At 47.9% G+C, this 18,824-nt stretch overlaps 1 long non-coding RNA gene across 1 annotated transcript in view; it reads right to left on the bottom strand.

Moving 5' to 3' along the window:
- Positions 1-18,251: 18,251 nt before the first annotated feature.
- LOC148474976 (uncharacterized) overlaps positions 18,252-18,824 on the bottom strand; it is a 32,051-nt gene continuing 31,478 nt past the window's right edge. The window contains exon 3 of the long non-coding RNA XR_015872808.1: positions 18,252-18,388. This is a non-coding gene — a long non-coding RNA (uncharacterized LOC148474976). The remainder of the gene's footprint in view (positions 18,389-18,824) is intronic.

Here is an 18,824-nt window from a genome sequence, read left to right as displayed (position 1 = left end):
ACAAGGAGCTGTTGACGTGTCACCTTCCACGTCAGCTGACAGTGTTTTCACCAGCAGATCTTTGCACCTCTGCAGGCTTGTGTCGGCCGGAAAGAGAGACACCACATAGGCTTTAAACCTAGGATCAAGCACGGTGGCCAAAATGTAGTGGTCTGATTTCAAAAGATTGACGACCCTGGAATCCTGGCAAAGTGAATGAAGGGCTTCATCCACAAGTCCCACATGCCGAGCGGAATCACTCCGTCTTAGCTCCTCCTTCACTTTCTCCAGCTGCTTCTGCAAAAGCCTGATGAGGGGAATGACCTGACTCAAGCTGGCAGTGTCTGAACTAACTTCACGTGTGGCAAGTTCAAAGGGCTGGAGAACCTTGCACAACACGGAAATCATTCTCCACTGCGCTTGAGTCAGGTGCATACCCCCTCCGTTGCCTATGTCATAGGTGGATGTATAGGCTTGAATGGCCTTTTGCTGCTCCTCCATCCTCTGAAGCATATAGAGGGTTGAGTTCCACCGCGTCACAATCTCTTGCTTCAGGTGATGGTGAGGCAGGTTCAAGAGTGTTTGCTGGTGCTCTAGTCTTCGGCATACAGTCGCTGAATGGTGAAAGTGGGCAGAAATTTTTCGGGCCACCCAAAGCGTCTCCTGCACGCCTATGTCGTTTTTCAGAAAATTCTGCACCACCAAATTTATTGTATGAGCAAAACATGGGACGTGCTGGAATTTGCCCAGATGTAATGCCCGCACAATATTGGTGACATTGTCAGATATCACAAATCCCAAGGAGAGTCTAAGTGGGGTAAGCCACAGGGCGATGATTTCCCTCAGTTTCTCTAAGAGGTTGTCGGCGGTGTGCCTCTTACTGAAACCGGTGATACACAGTGTAGCCTGCCCTGGAACGAGCTGGCATTTCTGAGATGCTGCTACTGGTGACGCTGCTGTTGTTGGTGCATAAGGTGATACATCTACCCAGTTGGGCTGTCACAGTCATATAGTCATATAGTCCTTAGCCTGCCCTGTTCCACTTGTCCACATGTCCGTGGTTAAGTGGACATTGGGTACAACCGCATTTTTTAGGACACTGAGGACACTTTTTCTGATGTCTCTGTACATTCTCGGTATTGCCTGCCTAGTGAAGTGGAATCTAGATGGGATTTGGAACCGGGGACACACTACCTCCATCAGTTGGCTAAATACCACTGCACCAATTGCGGATACTGGACGCACGTCTAACACCAACATAGCAGTGAAGGCTTCAGTTATCCATTATGCTTCAGGATGACTGCTGTCGTACTTCATCCTCCTGTTGGAGGGTCAATTGTTTAGTAAAAATAGTGGTTTTCCTACTTCCTCTCTGGGATGATGAACGATTCCCAGCAGCAACAGCAGCAGCAGCAGTAGGAGGTAGCAATGCAGGATCCTCCCGAGGAATCCCGGAGAGGAGAGTCAGTCATGCCAGTGACATGGCCTGCAGGATTACTTCCGATCCTGACTAAGGAGGAAATTGATGAGGAGGGAGTTGACGGTGTGGTTTGCAGGCACTTGGATACAACAAGACAAAGGGATTTAGGTGTCTCTGGACTGCTTACGGTCTTAACCAAAGTTTCTGAACTTGACAGTAACTGTTAATGAATGCACTGCAGGTGACGTATAAGGGAGGAAGTTCCTAGGTGGTTAACATCCCTACCCCTACTTATTTCACCTTTACATATGGTACATATGGCAAGACAGTTGTTGTCTGGATTTGGATAGAAATATTGCCAGACCAAAGAGGTGGAATGTTTGGTCTTCTGCCCAGGCATGACCGTGATGGGCTTTTTCATCCCACGGACAACAACTGTCTGCCCCGGAGCATGATTTAAAAAAACCACATCACCATCAGAATCCTCCTTGCCAACTTCCTTCTCAGCACCAGCTACACCAATTTCCTCATCCTGTTGTACTTCAACAGTGACATCTTCAATTTGCATATCAGCAAGTGGACTGTGGGTGCTCCTTCCAGCACTTGCAGAGGGCATGCAAATGGTGGAAAGAGCCACCTCTTCCCGTCCAGTGTTGGGAAGGTCAGGCATCGCAACCGCCACCACACTTGGACTCTCCTTGGGGATTTGTGATATCTTCTTAGCAGTGGCGGGCTGGGCCAGGGGCAGGGTACCATGTTCCCCCCGGGCTGCCGAGTGCTGCAGGCAGTCTGTGTCTCTGTGACACAGACCGCACCGGGCGTGTAGTGCTGACCGGACCGAGTTCGGTCAGCACTTCACAGTGGCTGACAAACACACAGCCGCCGGCTTCGGCAGCTGTGTGCTTGTTTTGAGTGGCAGCCAATGAGAGTCTGTCAGACTGTCACTGACTGCTGCTGCGCCCACTGCAGAAGCCGCTCCATCTTCCGGCTCCTGCAGTGGGTAATGGGAGAGACGTCATGATGTCATATGATGTTTCTCCCATAATGCAGAGTGGCCCGGGAGCCAGGAGGACAGACGGAGGAGCGGATGGCGGTGGCGGGGGAGGGGATTCAGGTAAGCGTTCTTTTTTTAATTTATTACGTGTGTGTGTGTGTACTGTGGGAGGGTGTGGGACCACTACTGGGGGCACTACAAGTGGGAGGTTACTCCTGGGGGCACTACAAGGGAGGCTACTACTGGGGGCACTACAAGGGGGGGACTACTACTGGGGGCACTACAAGGGGGAGAGCACTACTGGGGGCACTACAAGGGGGGTCTACTACTGGGAGCACTACAAGTGGGGGCTACTACTGGGGGCACTACAAGGGGGGCTACTACTGGGGGCACTACAAGGGGGGGCTTCTACTAGGGGCACTACAAGGGGCGGAGACTACTACTGGGGGAACTACAAGTGGAATACTACTGGGGGCACTACAAGGGTGAGAGCACTACTGGGGGCTCTACAAGGGCCATTACTACTGGGCACACTACAAGATGGGACTACTACTGGGGGCACTACAAGGGGGGATCTACTACTGGGGCACTGCATAGGGGGTACCACTACTGGGGGCACTATATAAGGGGCTTACTACTGGGGGCACAAGGGGCACTGCACAGGGGGGACCACTACTGGGGCCAGTATATAAAAAGCTTACTACCAGGGGCACAAGGGGCACTGTACAGGGGGGACCACTACTGGGGGCACTGTATAAGGGACACTGCATAGGAGGATCACTACTGGTGGCCTGTATAAGGGGGTCCTCTGCTGGGGCACAGGGGGGGCACTGCATATGGGCACCACTACAGGGGGCTGCCCCATATCTTTCCATATGGACCCGCCTCCTCCCTGGAACACTTGAGGGGGGGGCTAAGCACGTACATGCTCCGGGCACCCTGGCTACACGCTACTCCTCTGCCAGGGCCACCTGCATGCATTTGGCCCCAGGCTAAAAGTTGCCAGCCAGCCCCCGCTTCTTAGAAAGCACAGTTCTTCGCTGTGCTTTTGCCAGCTTAACTCATTTGATTTTTGTAGCGGGAGGGCTTCCATCGTCATGTGAAGCTGAACCACTAGTCATGAACATAGGGAAAGACCTTAGCCATTACTTGCCACGCCGTGTCGTAAATGGCATATTGGCAAGTTTACGTTTCTCCTCAGATGATTTAAATGTTTTTTTTATGGTCATTTTCCTGAACTTTGTCATTTGGGATTTTATATGCCATCTACTATGACATTGGCCATCGACCTTGGCAGACGACGTTGATGGCATTTTATCGTCTATGTCATGACTAGTGGCAGCAGCTTCAGCACTAGGAGGAAGTGCTTCTTGATCTTTCCCTATTTTATTTTTATCGAACAAAGTTTTGTACTTCATTTATGTTATATTGATATATATGTGCGGCTAAGGTGCACACAAACACAGAAAAGAAGAATTTTTAATTTTTTATGGAGTGCACTATGGGGGTTATACCACCCTTTAACAGACAAGCCAGCTGGCCCTTTACTTATGACACAGGCACACACTTGGTGCTGCTGCTTTGTTGATGCACGTGCAGGTACACCGCACACAATTCACAACACAGAAAAGAAGAATTAAAAAAAAAAATTTAAGTGCACTTTGGGGGTTACACCACCCTTTAACAGACTTATGACACAGGCGCATGCTTGGCACTGCTCCTTTGTTGATGCACATGCAGCTACAGCACACACAATTCACAACACAGAAAAGAAGAATTTTTAATTTTATTTGGAGTGCACTTTGGGGGTTACAGCACCCTTTAACAGACGAGCCAGCCGGCCCTTTACTTATGACACAGGCACATGCTTGGCTCTGCTCCTTTGTTGATGCACGTGCAGCTACTGCGCCTACATTTCACACACAAACAGAAAAAAAGAAGAATCGTTTATTTTTTGCGGAGCGCACTCTGGGGGTTACACCACCCTTTAACAGACTTATGACACAGGTGCACGCTTGGTGCTGCTCCTTTGTTGATGCACGTGCACCTACAGCGCACACAATTCACAACATAGAAAAAAAAATTGTTTATTTTTTGTGGAGTGCAGTTTGGGGGTTACACCACCCTTTAATAGACTTATGACACAGGCGCACGCTTGGCGCTGCTTCTTTGTTGATGGACGTGTGGCTGCAGCGCACACAATTCAAAACACAGATAAGAAGAATTTAAACATTTTTTGGAGTGCACTTTGGGGGTTACACCACCCTTTAGCAGACTTATGACACAGGCGCACGCTTGGTGCTGCTCCTTTGCTGATGCACGTGCGGCTACAGTGCACACAGGGCCTGATTCAGAGGCGCTCGCAAAAAGCGAGCGCTCACTCTGAATCAGGGCAGGTGCTTGGTTTTTAAGTTGCAGCCTCTTGGCCACTTGTACAGCTGTGGGTTACCACCCACAGCTTATGCGAGCGGCCATGATGAAGGTTGCGATGGTCAAGACCATTGCGACCATCGGGCTTGCGATGAGACCCTTGTGGTAGGGTCTCATGGCCGCTAGCCCCAGAGAGCTTTCGGCTCTAACATTACTGGTGATGTCAGTGAGGCCGCCCACAAATGGCAGGCGTTCGCTTGGGAACACCTCCGTTTGTGAAGCCACCCCCGGCCACGTCTACAAAAGGGGTCGAGCTGTCGATCAACATCGACAGCCACCCCTTTTATAGTGAGCACTGGCCCACCATCGACCCGGTTGCAAGCGCACAGCGCTTGCGACCAGGTCTCAATCTGGCCCACAATTCACAACACAGAAAAGAAGAATTTTTTTTTTTTAAGTGCACTTTGGGGGTTACACCACCCTTTAAAAGATGAGCCAGCCGGCCCTTTATTTATGACACAGGTGCATGCTTGGCGCTGCTCATTTGTTGATGCACGTGCAACTACAGTGCACACATTTCACAAACACAGAAATAAATGGTTTTTTTGCACTTGGGGGGAGCACCCCTGATGGACAGCACCTCCTGGACAACACTACAGCACCCCTTTAGAACTACAGCCTTTATGGGACACTGCACAACAAAGCCCAGCCAGCCCCTATAGACTTTCGGAGTGGACACAGCCCCTATGGACAACTGACTGCACAACACAGTCCAGCCAGCCCCTATGGACAGCAGCAGCACAGCACAACACAACACAGCCCAGCCAGCCCTAACTCCCACCCTCCCTCTTCACTGTTCACAGCCAGAGTGAGAAATGGCGCTGACGCAGGGACCTTTTATAGAATCCAAAACCCGCGAGATCCAGTAGGCGGGATGATGATGTTTTGCCTCAATTTCAGTTCCGAGTCAGGCAGGAAAATCCGAGCCTGACTCGGTTCCCGACTCGGATTGGGGGAGCTCGGGGGGGTTCGGATTTCAGAATTCCAAACCCGCTCATCCCTAATATAAACATGAGTACGGCTATACAAACATACTGCTGCTTAATAAAGTATATCGCTGGTTAAGTACTGGGTGACATTGGGTCCGCTCGTATATAATATTACTCTGCTTATTCCATTGCTAAATAGTACACACATATTCAACATTGACTACTCTAGTGGCAGCATATGTGCTAGAGGGTAGTCCACATGTTGAATAGCTAAACCAGTGATTGGTTTATTAGCCAGGCAGACAACACAGGCTTAATGCAGCATATCTCAGGTACATGTAATATGATGCAGTTCCAGGTTGGAGGAGGTGAACAGTGTCTGGGCTTTGCATAGGGATAATGAATGCAGTGCTGGCAGTGGGACTTGTAGTTCCGTTATCAGTGGTGAGGCAGTGGTAAGAGTGGGACCCGATGAGGAGACATCGAGAACGCTCTCCTCCAACAATTTTGCTAGCATCTCTTGCACCTTCTGTATAGTAGGTGCACCTGCTGATATTAGTGAAGGTTGTGCTAGTAGATGGAGCGCTGTGACAGTTGCAGATATCCCTGTGACTCAGAATACAGGCTGATGCTTGCATTAGACTTCTGATCGCATACGTTGCAGCTCACTCAGACAAAGCACAGTGTTTTTTGGACAGCTAAGCTTGAAATATATAGTAAGTACAGTAATATACGCTGCCTCTCAAAACACATAATATTGATTTGAAATACTGTATGTTTTAAATTGAATGATAAAAGACTTGAGATTTTTCTAAAATAGGAAAGATGTCTTCTTTGTAGTGCAGCTCACTCAGACACAGTGCAGTATTTGTGGACAGCTAAATCACACTGTCTCTGCCCTCATACAAGTGACAATATATACTGCAGTGTAAATAGAGATCATTGTGAAAAGCAATTGTAAGTGCAGCTCACTTCAAGGTCAGTTCTAACAAACAATACACAAGATCCTGTTTGCACTGGATTACAGGTGCTACTAGCGTGTCTGACAAACACACAGTGACAGCAGCCTGTTTGCAGTTTGGACTGGACTGAAGCTGCTAGCTAACACATACACAGTGACAAAGATGCTTGCTGTCTTTTAACACCCTTCCCACCCACTTCATCTACCTACAACTCTCTCTATTGGCATCGATTGAAGCACAACCACAGAGCGCACACCCTCTGTGATATATGGAGTGCAAAGAGTCATCTGTATGGCAGTAACCAGCAATTCCGCTGGCTGGGGTCAGAATGATGCCTAGCAGTACCCCGAGGTCCGTTCCAGACGGGGATCGGGTGTATCACACTGATGCAAATAATATCACCAAGGTGGCAGATGCTGTGTAGATGATCCACGTGGCTATGGGGAAACTCTCGCTGGTTGTGCAATCTGCAAACTCTGTGTGGCTTTATCCTTTCTAGCAGACATGCATGCAGCGTGCTCCGTCTGCTTGTGCTTTACGATGTAACAAGTTTTCACAGCAGTAGAAACAAAGTGTCCATGTGCATGAGATAAGTACAAAACGTTAATAATGCGCGTGCCACTGCAAAGGGGGCGGGCATCACTGTAAGGGTCATGGTCTCACAATAAGAGCGTGGCCTCACATGACTTATGGCAAAATTACATTAACATAACCATAGGATTAGGGACAGCATAACTGCAGTTTTCCCAATTCCTGTTCTAAGGCACACCATCAATCCTGTGTACCCCCACAGGAGAAAGAAACACATTGCTCCCTCAGAGAAAAAAAAAGCCCACCACATTGCTCCCCCCCAGAATATACCACATTGCTCCCCCACAGAATACACCACATTGCTCCCCAGAGAAGAAAGCACATTGCTCCCCCACAAAATATATCACATTGCTCCCCCACAGAAAACACCAAATTGCTCCCCAGCAGAATATACCCCATTGGGGAGGTGGGCTAAAGTGGCCACCCTGGTTTTGAATAACGGCTCCCGGGAGCTCTAGGGGAGAGGCTGCTGTGAGGTTTCCCATGGTGGGGAGAAGGATGGCAGTGGCAGCTGGACCAATTACCTGGAGCAGGAGACCGAGGTGCTGCGGACCCCATGCATACTGTCCGCTGTAGAAGAGACCACTGCTGAGGTGAAGAGGATCCCCATTGCGAGGTGGAGAACAGCGCTGGACCCACTGCAGAAAGAAGTGGCTGCTGCGCTGCAAGACCCCTGAGGAAGCTGCTGTTAGCACTGCCCTGTGGAGGAGAGAAGACTCTGAAGCTGGATAGAGTCCCCACTGCCGTCGAGGACTCCTGGGAGACAGGAAGGACATGGGAAAAAGACCCCTTCAGCCACAGGCTGCATAGAGGAGTGCCCGCAGACCAGAAGTCCCCTGCCGAGAAGCTCACCACTGGGACCAGAGTGAGGGGGCCACTGCTGCTTAGGACGGGGGCCACTGCTGTTGGAGGAAGACCGTGCGAGGGACTGGAGTGAATCGCCGGCCAGCCGCGGGCAAGAGGAGAGAGGACGCCGTTGAGGAGGATCGTGTGTTATTGACAGGTAGCTGAGGGTTGGAGGTGGAGCGTCCCGTGCAATCCCGCCCCTAGAAATGGCCCTGGTGTGCATAAACAGTACGTGCATAGATTTCTGAAAGAGCAACAGTATGCAGGGAGGGGAAGTTAAGTTATGTACACACTATACAATTAATGGGACGATTTGCAATTAATTGAATGATGGACCTGATATATTGTATTGTATAGTGTGTAGGAATTAACTTTTTGAAGTTTCACCGGTAGAACGGTTAAAAAATGCCCATAAATGCACTCCTTTGATTATCTGATTGGTCGGCCAAAACAAAGAAATCTCTTGATATTGAGCAGTGTGTGTGCATTTCCTACATTTTCCTGTGACTACGTCATTCTGTTTGTGGACGGACAAATGCAAAATCACAGTGGTGTCACCAAAACTCAGTAACTTTTAATTAAAAAATTGCATAATGCAGTGGTTCCCAAACTTTCTCAGTTCATGGCACCCCTTAGTGCCCCAGAATACTTTTGTGGCACCCCTAATTTCCAGAGGGGCCAAACTGGTACATAGAGGTCAAACTGTAGTACCCACTGATATTAATAGGGAGTGCGGTCTGCAGCGCTGATTAGCCATTTGTAGGCGGTTTTTATAAAATCTTTAGGCTGTTAGCACATAACAACAAATCATAAAATTATACATAAACTGTTGTTTCTACATAATTATATGAAAAAAATGCTTTATAAATAGTAATGGAGGTATTAGGTCCACCCTAAGCGTATATATCACACCCTCTGTCCACGTATTTTTATACTCTGCAATGTGCAATATATACACAGTTTCTACAACCTCTATTCAGTAGCACACACACTGTTCTGGTTGGGCAACATGAGCAGCCTGGGTAAGCTACACAGTGATCGCTACACAATGTATATCATATGGATTTAGTTACAGCAGGACCACAAGATGCCCAGTTGGTGAGCCCAAAGACAGAATGTGAGCCATAGGTGCAGGCAGTAGAGGAATGTGGGAAACCACGGTTATTATTGTACCATGGTGATGTCAGGTAGGTCTCCTGCACAGGGCCGGCAACAGAAATCTCGAGGCCCGGTACACTGATGTCTCTGGGGGACCCACCTTCTCACCACCACCCCGGATCCTGCACATTCCTCCCCTGAATGTGTGATATGTGAAGCATGATATTATTAACTGAAATATATGCCAGCAGTTAAATAAAGTGAAAATACACTATGACTTACCACATCGTCTCTCTGTCACTGATGATGCAGGCTGTAGTTTTTGTATGCCATCTCTTGCAAGGTCTCCTTAATGGCAGTGCTGTGGATGCCTCAGGGGTAGACGGGATGATGTGTGAAGCCAGCCATCCTCAGCCATCATCCACTCATCACCTTCCTCAAATTCAGCCTCTCATCACCATCCTCTGAATCACCAGCCCAGAAACCCCCCATCATCCTCCTCTGTCCCCAGGCCCCATCACATTTTTCTGTCTCCAGTCCGTCATCTTCCTCTGCCCTTTCACCCTCCTCCGTCTCCAGCCCCAGCACCTTTCTCTTCCCCCAGCTCCATCACCTTCCTTTGCGACTTCATCTTCCTCCATCCCCAGCCCACATCACCTTCCTCTCTCTCCAGCCAGTGTTACCTTCTGCCCCCAGCCTCAGTCACCTTCTGCCTCAGCCCCCGTCACCTTCCTCTGTCAGCAACCCCTATCATCTTCTTCTGTCCCAAGCCCCATCACCTTCCTCTGCCCCTTCATCTTCCTCCATCCCCAGCCCACATTCCTTCCTCTGCTCCCAGCCAGTGTCACCTTCTGCCCCCAGCCCGTGTCACCTTCTGCCCCAGCCCTTATCACCTTCTGTATCCAGTCCATATCACCTTCTTGTGTACCCCGCCCCTATCATCCTCTTCTATCCCAAGCCCTTAACACATTCCTCTGCCCCAGCTCCTATCAGCTTCCTATGCCCCTTCACCACCTTCCGTCCCCAGCACTCAGCCCCTATTCCTCTATCATCACCCTACCCTTCCCTCAATAGCACAGCACAATGCAGAACAGCCTGCCTGATGGCCCAGCGGGGAAGATGTGCTGCGACGTGACCTATGATGTCTCTCTGTCGCATTGCACACTTGAAGGTCAGGCCCAGCCCATTCTGCAGCTGAGCCACCTGAAAGAGCCCAGCGCTGCCCGGGCCAGGCTACATGGCAATAGGAGCTGAGGCTGGGCGGTGGCTTTTGGTCCCAGCGGCACGGCCCGGCAAAACAAGTCTGCTGCCTTGTTTTGTGCCTGTCCAGTCCTCGGGGCCCTTCTGGACCTCAGGGCCTAGAACGGGTGTACCCATAGTCCCCACTGTCACTGGGCATCTACAGCAAGTCACTGCAATAGCTGCAATCATGTTAGCAGTGCCAGCTGTACAGTACTCAGATCAGGCATGTACAGATTTAAAAGCGGCAATGGGCAACCTGAGACATGCCAACTACTGTAGAACTACAAGTTCCAGCAAGACTCAATGGGAGTCCATCAACAGCTAATGAGCCTATATATATATATATTTATATATTAGAGATGAGCGTTTCGGATTCTGTGGAATCCGAACCGCTCCGAACATAGGGGATCCGAGTCCCCGCCTGATGTCGGATTCTCGCGAGAGAATCCGACGTCAGGGCTCCTCTAGTGTAGGGAAGACCGCTGTGATAGCGGTCTGCCCTACACAGATCAAACACACTGCCGCCAGTGGCAGCTGTGTGTTTGTAATAGCAGCCAATTAGAGTAAGGCAGACTCTCATTGGCTGCTGCACGGAGGGAGCCGGTTGGAGCTTACTCATGAGCTCCGTCTTCCAGCTCCCTCTGCGCATAATAGAGCAGCAGAGCGGGACAGACGGCGGCAGGAGCAGGGATTCAGGTAAGTTTTTTTTTCTTCTTTTTTTATGTGTGTGTGTTTTTAAGGGGGCGCTACTGGGGGGCATGCTAATGGGGCACTGCTACTGGGGGGCATACTAATGGGGGGCACTGCTACTGGGGGGCATACTAATGGGGGCACTACTACTGGGGGGCACTGCTTCTGGGGGACATAGTACTGGGGCGCATGCTAATGGGGGCACTGCTACTGGGGGGCATACTACTGGGGGGCATGCTAATGGGGTCACTGCTACTGGGGGGTATGCTAATGGGGGCACTGCTACTGGGGGGCATGCTAATTGCGGCACTACTACTGGGGGCATACTACTCGCGCATGCTAATGTGGGCACTGCTACTGGGGGGCATGCTACTGGGAGGCATACTACTGGGGCATGCTACTGGGGGGCATGCTAATGGGGGCACTACTACTGGGGGCCTGCTACAGGGGACATACTACTACTGGGGGCACTGCATAGGGGGCCCTACTACTAAGGGGACTGCATAGGGGCCACCTCTGAAATCCGAACCCCCCCGAGCCCCCCCGATCCGAGTCCGATTCGAGTCAGGCTCGACTTTTCCCGTCTGACTCGGATCTGAAATCGAGGCAAAATGTCATCATCCCGCCTTCCGAGTCTCACGGGTTTTGGATCCTATATAAGGTACCCACGTCGGCGCCATTTTCTCACTCGGCTGTGGACAGTGAAGAGGGTGGGAGTTAGGGCTGTGTAGTGAAGTGTAGTGTAGTGCTGCTGTTGTCCACTACTTCAAAGTCCATAGGGGCTGGCTGTGTTGTGCTGTGCTGCTGTTGTTAATAGGGGCTGTGTCCACTACTTCAAAGTCCATAGCGGCTGGCTGGACTGTGTTGTGCAGTCAGTTCTCCATAGGGGCTGTGTCCACTCCAATGTCCTGTGCAGTGTCCCAGTCCTAAAGGGGTGCTGTAGTGTTGTCCAGGGGGTGCTCTGTCCATCAGGGGTGCTCCCCCCAAGTGCTAAAAAAATTATATATTTTCTGTGTTTGTGAATTGTGTGCGCAGTAGCCGCACGTGCATCAACAAAGTAGTGCCAAGCGTGCGCCTGTGTCATAAGTAAAGGGCCAGCTGGCTTGACCGTTAAAGGGTGCTGTAACCCCCGAAAGTACACTCCAGTCCAAACCAAAAAATAATTTATTTTCTGTGTTTGTGAATTGTGTGCGCAGTAGCCGCATGTGCATCAACAAAGTAGTGCCAAGCGTGCACCTGTGTCATAAGTAAAGGGCCGGCTGGCTTGACCGTTAAAGGGTTCTGTAACCCCCAAAGTACATTCCACAACAAAAAAATATATATTTTCTGTGTTTGTGACTTGTGTGCACTGTGGCTGCACGTGCATCAACAAAGGAGCAGCGCCAAGCGTGCGCCTGTGTCCCATAAGTAAAGAGCCGGCTGGCTCATTTCTTAAAGGGTGGTGTAACCCACAAAGTGCACTACTCTCCAGCAAAAATAAAAAAATATTTTCTGTGTTTGTGTGCGCTTTAGCCGCACGTATATATCAATATAACATAAATGGTTGCAAATCCCGTCTAAATTCCACCTGCATCCTCAAAGCAGCAGCGATAAGCGTGCATCTGTCTGTTAAAGGGTGGTGACACCCTCAAAGTGTGCTCCACAAACAATTAAAATATTGTTCTTTTTTTTCTGTCTTTGTGAAATGTGTGCGATGTAGCCGCACTTGCATCCTCAAAGCAGCAGCGACAAGCGTGCGTCTGTCTGTAAAAGGGTGGTGACACCCTCAAAGTGTGCTACACAAACAATAAAAATATACTTCTTCTTTTTTCTGTCTTTGTGAATTGTGTGGGCTGTAGCCGCACCTGCATCCTTAAAGCAGCAGCGACAAGCGTGCGTCTGTCTGTTAAAGGGTGGTGACACCCTCAAAGTGTGCTACACAAACAATTAAAATATTGTTCTTTTTTTTTCTGTCTTTGAGAAATGTGTGGGCTGTAGCCGCACCTGCATCCTTAAAGCAGCAGCGACAAGCGTGCGTCTGTCTGTTAAAGGGTGGTGTAACTCTCAAAGTGCTCCAAAAAATAAAAAACAATTTTTTTAATGTGTTTGTGACTTGTGTGCGATGTAGCCGCACTTGCATCCTCAAAGCAGCAGCGACAAGCATGCGTCTGTCTGTTAAAGGGTGGTGACACCCTCAAAGTGTGCTACACAAACAATAAAAATATTCTTCTTTTTTCTGTCTTTGTGAATTGTGTGGGCTGTAGCCGCACCTGCATCCTTAAAGCAGCAGCGACAAGCGTGCGTCTGTCTGTTAAAGGGTGGTGACACCCTCAAAGTGTGCTACACAAACAATTAAAATATTGTTCTTTTTTTTCGGTCTTTGTGAAATGTGTGGGCTGTAGCCGCACCTGCATCCTTAAAGCAGCAGCGACAAGCGTGCGTCTGTCTGTTAAAGGGTGGTGACACCCTCAAAGTGTGCTACACAAACAATTAAAATATTCTTCTTCTTTTTTCTGTCTTTGTGAATTGTGTGGGCTGTAGCCGCACTTGCATCCTCAAAGCAGCAGCGACAAGCGTGCGTCTGTCTGTTAAAGGGTGGTGTAACCCTCAAAGTGCGCTCCACCAACAATAAAAATATTCTTTTTTTTTCTGTCTTTGTGAATTGTGTGGGCTGTAGCCGCACTTGCATCCTCAAAGCAGCAGCGACAAGCGTGCGTCTGTCTGTTAAAGGATTACATCGGTGACAGCATCCAAGTAGGCATGTCAGACAGTCCGTACCTGTACTGGCAGGAAAAAGAAGCAATTTGGAGGTCCCTGTACAAACTGGCTCTATTTTACCTGAGTTGCCCCCCCTCCAGTGTGTACTCCGAAAGAGTGTTTAGTGCAGCCGGGAACCTTGTCAGCGAAAGGCGTAGGAGGTTGCTTCCACAAAATGTGGAGAAGATGATGTTCATAAAATGAATTATCAACTCTTCCAGGGAGACCAGCCTCCAGAACGTACAGAGGGACCTGTGGTTCCAGCAGGGACAAATTAATACTCTGTGAGGATGAGGATGTACACACTGAAGAGGGTGAGGAATCGGTGGATGAGGAGGATGAGGATGACATCTTGCCTCCGTAGAGCCAGTTTGTGCAGGGACAGATTAATTGCCAGCTTGTTTTGTGGGGGCCCAAACGAACCAATCAATTCAGCCACAGTTGTGTGGCAGACCCTGGCGCTGAAATGATTGGTTTGTTAAAGTGTGTATGTCCTGTTTATACAACATAAGGGTGGGTGGGAGGGCCCAAGGACAATTCCATCTTGCACCTCTTTTTTTTCTTTGCATTATGTCCAGTTTGGGGCCTAGTTTTTCAAACTGCCATCCTGTCTGCCACTGCAGTTTCACGCCTAGATGGGTCACGTGTTTGTGCCGCCCACTCGTGTCGCTTAGCATAGTCATCCAGCTACCTCGGTGCAACCTTTTGGACATAAAAACACTATTGTGAGGTGTGAGGTGTTCAGAATAGACTGGAAATGAGTGGAAATTAAGGTTATTGAGGTTAATAATAGCATAGGAGCAGAAAAACCTACAAATTCTGTGATTTTAGCTGTTTTTATGTTTTTTTTTTAAATATACAGATCCAAAACACAAAACCCAGAACCCAAAACACGGAAGGGTGGTTTTGGCAAAACCAATCCAGATCCAAAACACGAAGAAAGATCCAGATCCAAAACCAAAACACAAAACACGAAAAGTGGCCGGTGCACACCCCTAATTACTACTGTGGGCTTTGTGTATAAGGGTCACTACTGTGGGCATTGTGTAAAAGGGGCACTACTGTGTGACGTAACATAAATAAGAGACACTACTTTATGGTGTAATGTGAATCAGGGACACTATGTGCGGTGTAATGTGAATAAGATACTGTGATTCTGTTGGCTGTACCCCATTGGGTAGGTGCACTACTTTTAATTTCTGCCACTGCTGTGTGGCAATGTGTCATTGATGTGCTTTAAACTGTGGTGTCTGTGACACTGCTTTGTCACTTGGTAACCAGTCAGCTCACTGCAACGTTTGGCCAATAATGGTGAAAACTATAATTTAAACTGTGAGGTGGTCTAAATTGACTGTAAATGACTGGAAATTAAGGTTATTGAGGTTAATAATACTCTAGGAAGAGAAAAAAGCCTAATTTATGTGATTTTAGCTTTTTGTTGTTAATTTTTGTAAAAAAATCCAAATCCAAAGCCTGACGGCAAACTAGAACCAAATCCGGCAAAAATCCCTAATATATATATATATATATATATATATATATATACTTTATATTATATTATGGGTTCACACTGCTGTCATGTTACCAGTACTGGGTGTGATACTACCCACCAATGAGATGAGGCAGACCAGGTGTAACACGATACAGCTGGTGCATATGTCTATTGCCGGCTGCTGGGAGCTATCACCCTCACAACACTAACATGGCGGCTCCAGCTGTCCCCACCCACTTTCTGATCAGCAGCCAATAGGCTATATATAGGGATTACCAATAGCAGAGTTGCATGACACGTCCCACATCAGCTGATGGTGCCTGCCGGCTCCCCTAGGACCACTGCCTGTACCTGCCTTGTCGGTAAGCCAACTGTGTGTGGCCCGGGAAACTTACCAAGTTATTTGATTTGGGACCAGACTGGAGATATTGGGGCTTTCGATTTGCCAAAAAAGAGCCTTGTTTGTTGGCCCAATCCAAAAAAAATATTGTACAGTGTGTACCCAGCTTTAGATGGGGTAAAAGCGTTTCAATAAAATATGGAATAGTTGCTTCAGTACACCCGGTTTTCCAGAGAAGTGAAATTAGATTTAAGTTTACATTGTTGGAGAATTAAGCAAATATTTTGTTTTCCATTTTGACTATGATGGATCAAGAAAGAAGGTTTTGTTTCCATTAAAAATGTAATGAATGAAGATTTTATTTTAGATTTATGAAATTGGTAGATAAGTATTTTGGGGAGTCTTCTATTTAATTACAATTTATTTTAATATTGTGCATTATTATTGTTAACATTTATTGTACAGATGTGTACTCATACACCATTGCCGCAGTCGCTCCAATCTGCACCTCTCAACGTGCCTGGTTCTTTTGACTTGGCCGCATCGAGCATCTTATTTGCACAGCATATACACACACCATGCAAAGTATAAGTTTATTACGCACAAAACACACACATACTATACTCACCTTGTCCCCAGTGATCGGTCCCCTTCTGCAGTAGAAACCCAGATTATCCCTAAACCAACAGCCACGTGGCTCACAGCCAAATAGCGGCCGCTTACTCTAGAGTGGCCTCTGATTGCCTGCCGGCCCAGCAACTGATGTTACCCATGAGGTCTCCGTCATTTGCCGTGGAAGAGCTATGTATGGACTAGAGATGAGCGGGTTCGGATCTCAGAGATCCAAACTCACCTGAACTAAGGGGATCCGAGTCAAATCCGAGTCGGCTCGGGTTTTCTTGCCTGACTCGGCTCTGAAAACGAGGCATAACATTTTTCATTCCAGCTGTAGAGAGTGAAGAGGGAGGGAGCTGGGAGCTGTGCTGTGCTGTTGCTGATGCTGACGCTGTGCAAAGGGGCTGGCTACTGTTTTCCATATAGGGGCTGGCTGTTGTCCTGTCCATAAGGGCTGGCTGTTTTCTACAGAGGGGCTGGCTGTTGTCCTGTCCATAGGGGCTGGCTGGCTGTTGTCCTGTCCATAGTGACTGGCTGGCTGTAGTCCATAGGGGCTGGCTGTTCTGCTGTGTTGTCCAGGGGGTGCTCTGTCCTTCAGGGGTGCTCTTCACCCCAGTGTGAAAAAAATATATATATTTTATTCTGTGTGCGTGTTAGCCACACTTGTCATCAGCATAGGTGTGCAGGGGTGTTGTCTGTCAAGGGGCTGCTGCCTCTTTCAGGGGTTTACCCCCAGTGTTCAAATAAAATGTTTTAAAAGAAATAGTGTGTGCATGTTAACCACACCTGTCATCAGCGTAGTTGCACAGACGTGCTGTGCTGCTGTCTGTCAAGGGGCTGCTGTCTCAAAAAAATAAACAAGTCTTTTTGTGTGCGTGTTAGTCACACCTGTAATTGGCATAGGTGTGCAGGGGTGCTGTGCTGCCTGTGTCGTTTATCAAGAGGCTGCTGCCTCATTCGGGTGCTCTCCCAAGTGCCTGAAAAAATTAAATCAATGTGTTTTTTTTCTGTGTATGTGTGTGTGCGCGCGTTAGCCATGGCATCACAAACACCTCTGCTGAGGATATGGTTTAAAAAATGGAATAAAGCAGCTAAAACTGTGTTCTCTGATTATAGTATCCCTACTCCATACCCATGGCCCATCTACCTGACTTTCAGTGAGTCAGAGGGGCAACTCCATGCAACCATATTCCAGAGTGCAGCTGCTTCTCCTGTAGCCCAGGTCAGAAGATGTGTAGGGGGAGTGGTGAGGATATGGACTAAAATGGAGCTCACATCCACTAAAGTGGACAATGAATTCCCAATCTAACAGGGAGCGCAGCAGTAATTTATTTTTATTTAATACACAACACAGGATGGGATGACGATATAGGCTTGGGTGATGGTATAATCTGGGGTGATGCATACATCATCTTCTTCACACAATATTAATTTGTCCCTGCTGGAATCCACCATTACAGGTTAATTTTTGCACATAATTGACGATAAAGGTCTTTCTCGTAGAATTTTTATTTAATTTTAATGGACATCATCTTTTCCACATTTTGGGGAAGTAGTCTCAGGCCAATCACTGACAAGGTTCCCGGCCGTGCTGAAAACTCTTTCAGTACACCTTAGAAGGTGGGCAGCTCAAGAAAGCAAAGGCAGTTTTTTGTGTAAGGGCCTCCAAGGGGTATATTATTTATTTACCCAAGTTTCTAAATATGAAAAGTGTTCATGTTGCCCATAGCAACAAATCAGATTGTAGTTATCATTTATTTCTCTATTGCATTGAATCTATTGCATCTATTGAAAAATGATAGACAGGACCTGATTGGTTGCTATGGGTAACATGAACACTTTTCATTTTTAGAAACTTTAGTAAAACTAAAATTACCCCTAAATTGCCTTTTTCCTGCCAGTAGTTATTTACATGCATCTCTTTCTCTTCAAATCTGTGTCCGTTTGGAAGAAAAAACAATGTCTTCATCCCTTCTCGAATGAAAATCCTCTCCCAGCAAGCAGGCATGGACCTCGAGATTTCCCTAGAAAGACACAACATAAGACTTAAATCTGAAATGTTGCATTTAATGCTGTTCCACTTGTTCACATATCTGATATGGTTAAGTGGACAGTGGGAACAATGGCAGTTTGAAGGCCACTAACTAGCTCTATTTTTTTAATGTCCCTGTACAGGTTGGGAAATGCCTTTACAGAAGGTTTGCAAAGAATTATTTAAGTCAATTGTTCATTTGTTTTTGGAAAGCAATCTTCCTGGTCCCCTTCTGGGATGAAAATCCACTCCTAGCCGCAGAAGCAGGTGCGGGATTCTCAAGAAAGACACAACATAAGGCCATAAATTAGGGGTAGCCAACCTCAGTCCTCGAGAGCTCACGTTTTCCAGATGACCAAGTTGGTGCAAAGGTGTATTCATCATTCACCAACACATTTAGAAAGATCCACGGGTGGAGTTAATTATTA

Source organism: Taudactylus pleione, unplaced genomic scaffold (assembly GCF_031769625.1).
Source record: "Taudactylus pleione unplaced genomic scaffold, aTauple2 ptg000792l, whole genome shotgun sequence".
Taxonomy (NCBI): domain Eukaryota; kingdom Metazoa; phylum Chordata; class Amphibia; order Anura; family Myobatrachidae; genus Taudactylus; species Taudactylus pleione.
This window is presented reverse-complemented; position numbering and strand designations above follow the sequence as displayed.